General features: G+C 35.8%; 2 long non-coding RNA genes across 2 annotated transcripts in view; one reads left to right on the forward strand and one right to left on the reverse strand.

Moving 5' to 3' along the window:
• The window catches only part of LOC149620867 (uncharacterized), a 200,429-nt gene that overhangs the window by 8,309 nt on the left and 178,429 nt on the right, over positions 1-13,691 (reverse strand). The window lies entirely within an intron of this gene.
• Positions 10,086-11,361, forward strand: LOC149620868 (uncharacterized). Its single transcript, XR_016375277.1, has 2 exons — positions 10,086-10,796; positions 10,866-11,361. It is a non-coding gene; the product is annotated as an uncharacterized LOC149620868 (long non-coding RNA).

Consider the following 13,691-nt stretch of genomic DNA (forward strand, 5'->3'; position numbering starts at 1 on the left):
TTTCCGTTCCTGCTAAAAAGAAAACCGACATTATAGGCAGGGTTCATAAAACTTTGGAAAACAAATTTCCCTGAGATTTCCAGGTTTTTCCCCATATACTTCCTTGAGTTTCCCAGATTTTTCCAGTATATGGAGCATCCTATGGAGCAAATGTAAAAGAAGGAGGAAGGGTAAATAGGACAATTACATAATCAAAAGGCATCCCTGATTCCCCGTATCTCTAATATAATCAGAGTTATGAGCCTCCAAAGTATACTGTAATGTTAATCCTATGGAGGCAGAGGTGGATTAGGGGAAGTTACGAAAGAGGCCGAATTTCTGGATGGGCAAATGCTTTATAAAAGCGATGGGGGAACATAGAGCTACTCTTTATTTTTAAGCCCCCCCCCCCAAAAAAAAATGAGAGAGAATTTGCGAGGATAGCAGGGTAACGATATCGCCACCTAACGGATTGAAAATAGCGTCTGCTTAGTTTAGTGTATGATGTACAAGGCTTACTCAGTCAAGAGTTGTTTATAGTTAGAAATGGAACAATCGTCGGGAGGCGCGGACTTTCCCATTATTAAGAAGTTAATAGAACAATTAAAAAATGATCTCAGCTATTTTGTGACTTCCTCTGAAACTAGAGTAGCGTTGGTGGCCCATATTTTAAGTTCCAAATCAGGGTAAATACATTTCCGTTTAACATCCGATTTCTTTGGTGGTATTGTGACGGGGTTTATTAAAGTCACGCACTGGGTTGAAACTGATTTAAAGCGCGGCAAAGGCTTAGCTATCTTTTCCGATTTTCCGCTACTTTTTGTCGGTTTTTTTTATCTATATTACAACCTACAGACTTATTTCTCATATTTTGTTTGACCATTAAATAAAAATTACATTGAGTTGATACTTCTTCATAACATTTAGAGCTGTTAATACTCATAATAGGTCGCGAAGAGTTTTCAAGCTTAACTTCGGAGGCCATTTTCTCAATTTCCCGTGTTACTTCTCTTAACATCCACCAGGTAGAGACCTTAATCTTACTCCGTTGATAGAAATTTTAACCCACCCAGCCGTTCCTCTTCCTCTCTCTCGTAAATAAAATCAAGGAACATGGAGATAGGGAAGTTTGGTCAGTATAGGAATCTCTCTTCACGAAATGTAGCAGGTCACATGACTTATATTCGGCGTTAGTTTGAACTGCGCAGGAAACCGGTAGTGCCGCCTATCCTCAGCCCGATGCGCGAGAAAAGTGCGGCGCATGCGCACATGCACATCCACGCCGAAAACGGGATTTTTGGGCGACCGGAGTTATAGCGTTACACGAAATTTCCCTATCTCCATGTTCCTTGATAAAATGCCCCCACAGTGAGCCCTATGGCTCGTTCATAACTTCCCCTAATCGACCTCTGATGGAGGGAATATTCAGGAACATTTTGCTTAATTACTCGGCCCCTGTTTGACGAAATCCCTAGTTTTTAGTATCGTTGGATGGGGCAAATAAGATTATAACATACTCGAAGGACATCCCCTTATCTCTAGTAGAACCAGAACTATGAGCCTCCAAAGATTAGTGAAATATTAATCCAATTGAGGGTATGTTCATATCATGAATGTTTTGCTTAATTACTCGGCCTCTGTTTGACGCAAAGTTCCCTGATTTCCCTGAATTTTACTAAAAATTCTAAATTTCCCTGAGGTTTTTGTCATCTATTTATTTCCCTGATTTTTCCAGGTTTGTATGAACCCTGATAACTTACAGCAAGACTAGGTTGAAAAGGGGCGAAAATAAGTCAAATACTTTCAGCCTCCAGGAAATTCGCGAGAGCGGAAATAAGCAAAACACTTCAAAAGTATCCAGGGACACTATTCTCTAAAAATTTAAATGATTAGAAACCCAAATCTAAATCTAAACAATAGGGTTGGGTCCATATGGAGTGGGTACCGTATTCTCTTATTTTTCTAACCCAAATCCAAATCGACATTTGAATCTCCCGCCAAACATTTACCCATCCCATATGTATGTCACTTCCTCTTTCATTGTGGTATTTTTATTTCAGCATAAATTATACTAAGGTAATAAATGAATTATCTACGATAAATAAAATTAAAATTGGAATTTTACATTAGAATTTTACTCATTATAAAACTAAGCTTATCCTTAAGGTTTTGAACCGTTTAATTGAAATTATTTAAACTATTAGTGATGATCAATTGGCCAATATCGTAAATTAACCGCTGTCAGTAACAATTTATTTAAAATCAATGAAACTAAAATATCAATATCAAACAATTTTCTACTGGAAAAGATATCAAGCTATTCTTTATTTTTAATATATCATGTTAAATTTAAAAGAATATCAAATTTATTATTTTCTGACACAAAAATTTCCAGCTTCTTTGCTTAGTTCTTAATTTTCAGCTCTAAAATAGAAGTTTAACGTTTTTTGATATTAAAAGGAGAAACATATAATTTTCGTTTTATTTGAACTAGTTTTTATATAGGAACTTAAATCAATTGCTCATTTGTATGAGTACACTACCGACAATTGATTTTACTAATCGAGACAATTACTGCGTCTTTTAATTAATATTTCATAAATACTACCTGAATATTTTTTAAATATTAAAGATTATATTGTTATTTTAGATTCATTGAGTTAAAAATATTGGTTAAGCTTTGATATTGACATCCGTTAATTTACAATATCGGCTCGGCTAATGATGCTAATCTGTTTATAAAATTATATCGGAACTTCAAGTAGTAAATAAACAACACTTGAGCTATTAGTAAAAGATTATATTACGAACAAAAATGGTCTCACTTAGATCACAAAAATTATACTTAGCTTAAAAAATTAATATTTAAATCAAAGTAGAAAATTCAGCTAAGCAAAGGCTTAGAGCTGCCGACTGAAAATATTAGCTTCCCGCGTACATTAATATAAGACTCCCGTCTCCCGGTAGAGATGAGGCGCCCCTAATAGCGCGCGGTCTTCTTCACAGCTGCAATCTCCACTTAGTTTATTCTCAGTATCATCTTAAGCTTAAAATACGAGGTTACCTACGTACATAATATTGAATCGCCGTGATAGCGAGGCGCCTAGGCGAACTTTGCGAGCCCCGAACATCGCTCGAAAGAGTCGAAAAGCGAACAACCTCGTACGAGGGATCAGCCACTGGCGAAATCCCCCGGTATTACCTCTTTGGAAGTTTTAATGCCGTAAATTCGGGCGATATGCCTTTAATCCGTTCTAATATTGAAATAAAAAGTGTAAAAAGTAATCCCGAGTGTATTTCCGCGTTAAACGGCGTAATACCCTTCCCATCTTACACCCTCAGAAAGACTTTATTGCTGAGTGGCTTTCCCCTCGTCAATTGTCCCGTATAGAGACTAAAATTTTTGCAAACGCCATCTGGCGTGTGCAAAAATAAAAACATGTACTTTCCGCTTTATTCAACGAAGGCATAAGAAACTCATTTAACAAAATATTTTTAATATTTTTAATGATAGAATTTCTAAAAATGAATACCAAGATTTTGAAAACTAAAGAAGCGTGTTCGTTAATTTCTTCGGAATCATCAAACTGTAAATGTCCTAATAACTTATGTCACCTGATTGACGCGAGGGGTTTTAAATCCATCTTCATGTTATCGGGTCAAGTATAATTAGTCATATTCATGCCTGTGCGTATCACTTTATCCAATTTTAACATATACATATTTCGAAACATTTTATTTTTCAAATATAGACGGGGTAGGTGAAACGAAACATTGAAAACAAACACATCGCAAGAGATAATAGTTTTCGAAACTATTATATCGCATCATTAGGGTTTGTTTTGGCAAATGCTCGAATCTTCCTATTTTAAATGAGAATTTTTAATAAACATATACGAATCATTATGGGGAAACAATTTCAAGTCGTACAAGTTGTATCGCTACTTTTACCATAAGTTTATTCTAGAGGGCCGGTAGGCCCTTCTAGATAAGATCCCACACCCTCCCGTAATGTTAAACGAAAATTCACAGATTTTCACCGATTTCCCCATAGGAATAACATGGGGTTTTTGGTGCTCCAGCACATCGAATCATTTAAAAACTAAAGCGAAGTTACGTTTCGGAATACTTTTAAATTAACAAGTAACTATTGAAGGTGTGCCTTTTTCAAGTTTCATTAAAATTAATTAAGTCTAAGTATGTTAATCTAATTAAAAATGCAAGTACCTCAAAAGATTACTCTACAGCAGACGACGCTAAATTGCCATTTCACCGCCTTGAAACTTTAATTTGATATTTTTCAATAACTATAACACTAAAATTTTTAAAAACTTCACTGGTGGGTCTAATTTTTGTTCAATTGTGTGTCTCGGTTGAAATTCTTTACTTAAGATACCTTTTTTATTTATATTTTAGATGTTAGTTTCGACCAAGGCTTAAGTTGCCTTACTTAGGCAGATTAGTGAGTCCATGGATTAACTAACGCTATCCCTTAGTTAATCCATGGTGAGTATAATGCAATGGGTGATTGTAAAAGCTTGAAGGATAGATGGATCAGTGTGGGAAATAAGGATTTTTTTAAACTGGACCAGTGGCCTAGGTATTTTAATTAAAATAACTGACCACGGTGCCACCCAGCTTGGGCAATATGGCGGTAGCACAGGGTAAATACCAGTTTAAAAATTGCCTGGACAAGTTTAAAAACCAAATTGGAGGGGGAGTCAGTGGTCCTCGGAATACTTTCAATTTAACAAGTAACTATTCAAGGTGTGCCTTTTTCAGGTTTCATCAAAGTTAATTAAGTCTAAGTATGTTAATTTAATTAAAAATTAATTGCCTCAAATGATTACTCTACAGCAGACGACGCTAAATGCTCAGTACTCTACAGTAGACGATTCTAATTTGCCATTTCACAGCCCTGAAACTTAAACTTGATATTTTCAATAAATATAACACTATATTTATAAAAAACTTCACTGGCGGATCTAATTTTCATTTAATTATGTCTCGGTTTAAATTCTTTACTTAAGATACCTTTTTAATTTATATTTTAGATGTTTGTTTCGACCAAGGCTAAAGTTGCCCAACTTAGGCAGACTATTGAGTGAGTCCATGGATTAAATAACGCTATCCGTTAGTTAATCCATGGTGAGTCTATGCAATGGGTGATTGTAAAAGCTTTGAAGGACATATTTAAGGGTAACCAGAGTCCAGACATTAATTCAAATATTTTAATTATCTACTTCTTTAGTTAGCAGACGCCTACCAATGGTGAGTTAATTTACCACTAGCCTATCAATGGTGAATTAAGTTACCAATGGCCCACCAAATTATTTAAACTTTCCCATAAAATTATGACTGACACTTGGTTTGAGCCAATATGCTCACGAACATCTTACTGAATCCTCGAATGAATGACGTTATAGAGGCAAAAAATTATTTTATAATAGATTAATACGAATAAAGACTGAAGGAACAGATATTATATAAAAAGGACTTGGTTTGCCCAAGCCTAAAAAACAAAATGATAAGAGTTTTTCCAGTTGACTGAAGCGCGGATATTTTTTTTTCCATATAATTTTAAAGACAATCCGTATTTTACTACTCTTTAGAATTTAATTCAATCTCCTGATTTAACTGGTAATGGATTTATTTCCTATAAATTAATTGAAATTAAAAATTACTTATCTCAGATTTTTCAACATAAAATGTTTTAGGAAAATGGAATTGTTGTTGAAAAATCTGAGATAAGTAATTTTTTATTTCAATTAATTTATAGGAAATAAATCCATTACCAGTTAAATCAGGAGATTGAATTAAATTCTAAAGAGTAGTAAAATACGGATTGTCTTTAAAATTATATGGAAAAAAAATATCCGCTTTTCAGTCAACTGGAAAAACTCCTATCATTTTGTTTTTTAGGCTTGGGCAAACCAAGTCCTTTTTATATAATAAGATATGATCCATAAGTAAGACAATTATACTATACTTAGTTATGCTAGAGACTTACTGAAAGCTATAGTTGGAGAATGGAGCGAGAATTGACTACACTCAGTTTTGCAGTCCATCTTCCTATTTGACAGCGCATCACTAGGCGTGACGTTTTGAGAATTTATGTCGTTTTTTCTGCGTCACATCATGATAAGATCTCAGTAACCAATGAAAAACTGATGGAATATATCTTACAAACTTGAAACACTTTTAACTATAAGTTTTAAATGTTCACAAAAGGGGAACAGAAGACCAATAGTAACAGTTTTTCTTTTCACTCGAATTTTAATGAGGTTTTCTAAACAATTTTTACCTCATAACCCTATAACACCGTACTTAAATATTGGTCGCTCGTAAAGAACCTATAGTAAAGGCATTTTACATAAAGAGAAAAATAAATTTAACTACCGCGACATGTTCGTTTTAAGTTTCAACTCCAAATCGGAAGAGGTTGAACGCAGGACCTTTTCTGATTTTCTTGTTTGGGTGACTCGGTTTAGGTGTAGAGATGGAATCACAGTTTCGATTCTGGTGAATCAAGCTGCAGGAGACACATTGGTGTGTTATTATTAAGGTGCGGTTGTACCAAATAGGCGTTACATAAAAGAGGAGGTGCTTCTAGGGATGCGTCATTTGTAACGTTTAGCCCCACGTGACACCCCTATCGCTATTAATGTCGGTTCGACTATCATATGACATATGCAGTGACATAATGGGTGCTTTTGAACAACCTGATAAAGCCACAACTAATCATTCATACATTGTCTTTCGACCTACACTTATGTAGATATGGTTATTTAAGTTACAGTTTTATGTATTGGAAACGAAATGTCTCTTTACATCCATATTTTTCATAAAACTATTGCCAACTTTTATAATGACTTTCTCTAAACGTTAAATATACTTTGCCAAGAGTAATGATGGACTGCTAGGAAATACAAAAAATATCAAAAATTAATTTCTGCGAGATAACCTAGAAATGATATATCCTCTTTAGTACATCTGCACTAAATTATCAATGATAGAATCGTTCATTATTGTTAATATTAAAGAGGTCAATTGACATAACATAAGGTTTAAAATATTTTTCATGGCCTTTATTTCAGCGAAATAAAAGAAGCTTCAAATTACTGATAGAGCCTTTTTTCTCGCTTTATTGGTCGATAAAAATGAAATGGCATCAGAAACCAAAGTAGCTAAGAAAAAACATTACTAGATCATTATTAAAAATAATTTTTTTATATAGAAATAGTTTGATTTTCCATTAAATAATTAGTTTAAAATTAATTTAAGACGACACGGGTGTAAAATGGAGAAAGAAGGAGTACCGCTACGGTCACATCGGTCTTAAAAAATGTATCACTACTCTAATTACACGGTTATCTTCACCCACAAGCTGAGCCTGAGATGATAATATTTTGTTCACTTGACGCTTGCGACGCAATTGTTTCGTGGAAAGATGTTTTATCCTCCATGGTCAGCCTAGGGTAAATAGCGTTCACGATATAAGCCAGCAACTTCAAACCATCGCGCCTTCAAATTCACCATTAAAGAAGAAAACACCACCAAACGGACAAACAATGAGCTTGAAGTAGCAATTAGTACCTCTCCATTAAGTGAACGGAGGCGAGTGATTTCATGGCATCGTTAGGAATGGATCGGTGGCGACTTATTTATTTTATTTATATCAAATCCAAAATTTCTTCAAAATCTCACACAAGTAACTATTACATAATAGTTATTTTCTCGTTCCGATGGGTTTGAATATGAAACTACATTTCATTTCTCATTAGTTGAGTTTGAAGGAAATTCTATTAAAGGGCCTTGGTCGCTTGGTAGCTATTTATAAGAGTGGAAAATAATTTGACTACACGGTGTTACGTGGACCAGATATTAAATTATTTTTTAAAAAAGTATTGAATTTTTTTTAACCACAATTTGGAGTATAAGAGTTATGAAGGCGGCCGAAAAGCCAAAGAGACATACGCGAAAAATGACGATAAATGCCAACACGTTGATAACAACGAATGCATCCGGTGTTTCGGATCTTTGACATGGATGCAATTCCAGTTTCAAAGACGGGTTCAGATCTACCAAGCAATCACCCTCTGTCAATTGGCGAAATCTAGAAACAAACCGTTATCGATTTTAACATAAGTTTATAAGAAATGTTCTATAAGTTTGTAACTGATTACTGAGAGCTTGTCATGAAGTGACGTAGCTCATAGATTATCCTAAAGCGACGCCTGATGAGGCGCTGTCAAAGGCTTAGTACAAACTAAATAAGGTGATGGACTGAAAAACCGATTGTAGTCATTTCTCGAACTAGCTCTCAGTAAGTCTCAAGCATTAACAAGTTTAGTTAGTGTAGTTAATGTTAAAAATTTATTCCATGGTTAAAAATAATATTAAAAACTTGCTTAGAAGAAGAACTACTGCATCATGGATTTTTTATCTTACTTTATTTTGAAGTAAATTTAAAATTTCTGGAACTTTTACTATACCTAATTTGTAAAAATTAAGTAAAATATGAAATCCATGAAGTAGGAGTTCTTTTTCTAAACCAGTTTTGGACTATATCTTATAACCTTATAATTGCAATAATATGAGTGAATTTCATTAATAAAATTGTTTTCTACACAACAAACCAAAATACTAACTCTTACATAATTTATTTTTCGAAACACTAAGGTTTTCCAAATTATTTTTAAATTTCCTTGCAGACGGGTGTGTCTATAATCGCGGTTCCTTCAATAGCAAAAGCGGCTCCAAAAAACAGCGGTGTGAACCTCACATGACCTAATACTATTTGAATCCAAATATTCCAACTTGACCATCATAAACGACTAGCGTTTCTCACACTCCAGCTGTACTGCACTTTAGGGTACTGCTGTAACGGGTATGCTGCGTTTACGTAGCCGGTACTTAGGGAGCTGCCGTAACGAGTAAACAGCCTTTTTTATTTAGAAAACCACGGTTTAGAGAACCATTATGAGGTCATATGGAAAGCGCTAGTATATAGGCTTTCTCTTGTACATATTAATCCCGATAACATCGTGCCTTAGAATTAAATTCGTAAATATTACCTTTTGTTAATGACTTTAATTAGAGCTTGCGAAATATTTTTCTTGAAATACATTGCCCGAAAGGCAATCATTAGAGGTTTGCTTAGTTTCATTTTGCAGTTTCGTGTTTTGGCGTATCTGGCCTTAATAATATTCCAGTTGGACATATCAGACAATATGAAGAATTTTTCTCGATTTTCTATTTGCGAATGGAGGATATCGGAATGCATGTTGCTTTTTTTAACGTAACACGAATTTGGGTTCGCTTCTACGCGCTTGAATACCTCAGCGTAAGCAGCGCTTGTCAATGCATTTTTCTAAAAAAAAAACATTAAGTCAACATTTAGCCAATCGGAGCCTTGAGTCATCTTGATTACTGACCGAAAGAAAATTGACGTTTAATGATCCATCCTTTTTCAATAAAGGTCTAGCATTGGGAAATTTAAATATATCCTCCATGGCATCAAAGGGAACAGTGCCAGTTTTGGTAGAAAATTCGGAAGTCATTTCCGATGATACAAAGATTAAAAGAATAAAAGATGTCAGACTCCATGTTACTGATAGAAATCGAGCGACTCCTTCGCATTTCACGCTCTGAGGACCTTAATTAAAAGAAAGTTCGATAAGAAATTTGAAAGAAGCGTCACTTTTAGGATGCATACTTGTTCCGAGAAGGCACTGCAATAAAAACATTCCATTCACTTCTGATTTTCCTTTCCCATACTTTGAAATTACCTTCCCAATCTTGTAAATCAGCAGAGCCAAGCCAACAGAAGCCACAATTATCTAAAGTTATAAAATATAATCAGGGCAAATGTGTGTAGCTCTTAGTAATTTTTGCTAATGGCTTCCTGTTCTGTACTTTTTAAAAATGAGTACTTCATTAGATTAACTATTTAACTATTATTTCGTAATAGATTTATAATAATAATAATAATAAAATTTGGTTTATTAGTGCAGATCAACAGTACATTTGGAGTACCCACAAGGATTTACACTTGTGTGCATTTGAGCACTATTAAGTTAAGAGTAACTAAATACCTTAAATATATACAGGGTGTTTCTGAAAAGTCCATCACAAATTAAGGGGCGTGTTTATGGGACCAAACTGAGCGGAAAGTACCAAAGAACATGGGGTCTACAACATTTAGTTTCGGAGATATGGCCCCCCAAACATTTGCCCCAAAAACGAGAAAATATCCCAAAATGTGGAGTAAGGGTTATTGCCATTACCCAACTTGTTTCGAAGTCATAGACAATTTCAATAGCCTTGAATTTGAGAAACACTACTGTAACTTTAGATAGCAGAAGGGTATAAATGGGTAGAAGTACGCGTACGGCGGTAATGTAAAGCTAATGCCAAGTGTCATAGTGTTTTAAGATTTCTCAGCACCCAGTAAAATGGTGGACCTCAACCTAGAGGGCAAGAAGTCCCAGAGGCCGTAGAAGACGAAGTCCTTACTATTTTCGAGGACGAACCAGAAGCAAGTACCCGCCAGGTGAGTAAGCGATTAGGCGTTGGTCACGTGCTCGTGTGGAAAATCCTCAAAAGTCACCAGTTTCATTCTTACCATTTTCAAAAGGTTCAAGGTTTGAATTCCGCGGACTACCCACGACGCATTGATAAACGCCATTGATTTCCCGCGTAGTCTGTTAGTCACAGACGAAGCTAATTTTTCGCGAGATGGTATTATTAACCTGCATAATAAGCATCAATGGTCCCAAAGAAACCCTCACGCAACGCTCGTTAAATCTCACCAAGTACAATTTAGTTTAAACGTGTGGTGCGGTATTGTAGGTGACAATTTAATTGGATCTTATTTTCTACAGCCCAGGTTAAACGGTGAGGCGTACCTACAATTCTTACAAGACGTTTTACCGGAATTACTTGACGACGTGCCCTTAGGTTTGGTGCGCAGAATGTAGTTCATGCATGACGGTGCACCACCACATTTCAGTCTCGCTGTCCGAGCTCACCTTAACGCGACGTTCTCTTTTCGGTGGATAGGTCGAGGTGGACCCGTGAAATGGCCTGCTCGATCACCCGACCTTAACCCGTGCGATTTCTACCTTTGGGGCCACTTGAAGGACATAGTTTATCAGAGTGAAGTACCTGATGTGGAAGAGCTTCGTCGACGAATCGTTAATGCCTGTCAAACTATTCGCGATACTCCAGGCATTTTGCAACGTGTTAGGGAATCGTTTGTAAGGCGTGTTCAAGTTTGCCTTAACGCGGGTGGTGAACACTTTGAACAATTCTTGTAGTAGTTATTTGTTACAGATTAAGAATGAAGAACTAATAAAAAATACATTTACATTGGGATCGTATCATGGCGTTTTCTCTGTGACACATCAAACACTAACGTAATGAACAAACTCAACCTTCAATCGCAACCATTTTACTGGGTGCTGAGAAATGTTAAAACACTATGACACTTGGTATTAGTTTAACATTACCGCCGTACGCGTACTTCTACCCATTTATACCCTTCTGCTATCTAAAGTTACATTAGTGTTTCTCAAATTCAAGGCTATTGAAATTCTCTATGACTTCGAAACAAGTTGGGTAATGGCAATAACCCTTACTCCACATTTTGGGATATTTTTTCGTTTTTGGGGCAAATGTTTGGGGGGCCATATCTCCGAAACTAAATGTTGTAGACCCCATGTTCTTTGATACGTTTCACTCAGTTTGGTCCAATAATCACGCTCCTTAATTTGTGATGGACCTTTCAAAAACACCCTGTATACTCGTATGCCCCTAACTATAAATATTTTCGGTACACCAGCGGATGGTAGGAGGCTCTAAATTGAATTGGAAGTAGCTAGATCACGTGGGGGAAAGATATTACTCCGGAGTCCGGAGAGTCCGGAGTAGTGAGTTTGAAATTTGGCAATGCGCAGAGAGATAAAGACAAGATTTATTCTTTCACTTCGCTGTAGGAGCTACTAGTAATATTTTTCACTCCGCAATGGGCACCTAAACGAAATGCCTTGTGGAAAATAAAAGATCACAATTCATAATATATTAAGTATATACATTTTTAATTACACTGACATCCCCATCTGACTAAACTTTCCAAGTCGGTTACCTCCATACGAGATTTCGGAGATTTCCCGCTAAAAATATGGAAGAGGCACGGGCAGCTTTCATTGAAAGATAAAGTTAGTCTTCATTTAGAGTAAAATTGACCAACGAATGCTGCAATCAAGAAATATTACGCTGTGGACACGAGAATTTGAAAGGCGCTGGCGTGTCAACGTTAAAAGACGTAGAGACTTGAGGCGTTGCAGGTACGATGGCGGCTTGCATGATTCTGAGAGCGTGATACCTAAGTGAAAGGGAAAGTACGCGACTGAAAGGATACGGACCCGGAAAAACAGATTAGAAAAGATCGACTTCTGACACCATCCTTTCAATTGTTTTGTTACTTGATTGAGTACACGTAAAAAAGTAGATTAAAATAGTCTTTATTTACTACATGAAGGATGAACTATGAGTAACTAGAGATCAAAAACGTGGCTATTTATACAACTCTGTCAGGTTAATTTTTTACTGATTAGATAAAACATTAGATAAAATAACAGGCCAATAATTGACAAACGTCACAGTTATCCTTAGCAAAATCGGTCTCGCACTGTGCAAGAGCCTCGTGACTAACGACGACCTACACTCTAAGAAAATGGGGTGTGTTTTAACACCTTTAAAAGTAGTTTATATGGGTCGAAATTTGACACCGTTACAGGTGTTCATTTACACCCCTGAAAGGGTTTAATAACACTTATTTGAGCAATTGGTGGCAAAGATAAGTATAAAATTGTGCAACAGAGGTGCAGTTTAACACCTTTTTAACTCTTATATCGCACTGAAAGTGAATTTGTACTCTCATATTAGTGTTGTGGAACTCCTTAAAGGGTGCGGCATAGCACCTTTCAGAGTGTCGCGTAACACCTTTAAGAGTGGGGGATTTTTTGGTACGATAGTAGTATAAATTCTAGTACTTTTCCTAGACTTAAGAGCAAAACCGATGACGTAAATATCACTATAGTAGCTACATTTTGGCCACTCATGAGGCATAACTCAAATATCGAGTATGGTTTTCCTGTTTAGTTAAATTTTGATTATCCGCCATTCGGCAGTATTATTAGTAATTAGTGCTATATTAATAGCATTGAGAGATCTTCATCACCCATAGGGAGGAAAGTTCTCACATGCAGAACTATACCTCTTTAAGCGAGGGTTGTTGCATATAAAGTCATTTTTACGGGTTTATAAACTTCTGAATTAGGCAGAAAGTTTTTAATTTGTACAAATGCATAGGGTATTAAATTAGTTTTGGAGGCTATAATATTCAAGCAGTAGATATAGACGTTCCTGTTAAATTTAACAATCTCTTTTCACTAATAGTTTTTCGAGCACCAGAAACGCGTTTAATCTAATTTGCACTACATATTTTACAAAAAAAAATCCATTTAGTACAGACTAGTACTCTGATTTTTCTCAAAATAATGATAAAACATGTCACAAAAGCAAGTGCCCCACTTTGGCTTCTCAAGCTGGCCCTACTGTGAGGCCAGTACCTAACCTAGTCTCGTTTCTTAAGAGTATCGCTTAACATCTGTAAGAGTGTCGCCTAACACGTTTAGCATAGTTTT

The sequence above is a fragment of the Phalangium opilio genome, unplaced genomic scaffold (genome assembly GCF_054372755.1).
Source record: "Phalangium opilio isolate 3A_F unplaced genomic scaffold, DU_Popi_V2 ptg000209l_1, whole genome shotgun sequence".
NCBI lineage: Eukaryota > Metazoa > Arthropoda > Arachnida > Opiliones > Phalangiidae > Phalangium > Phalangium opilio.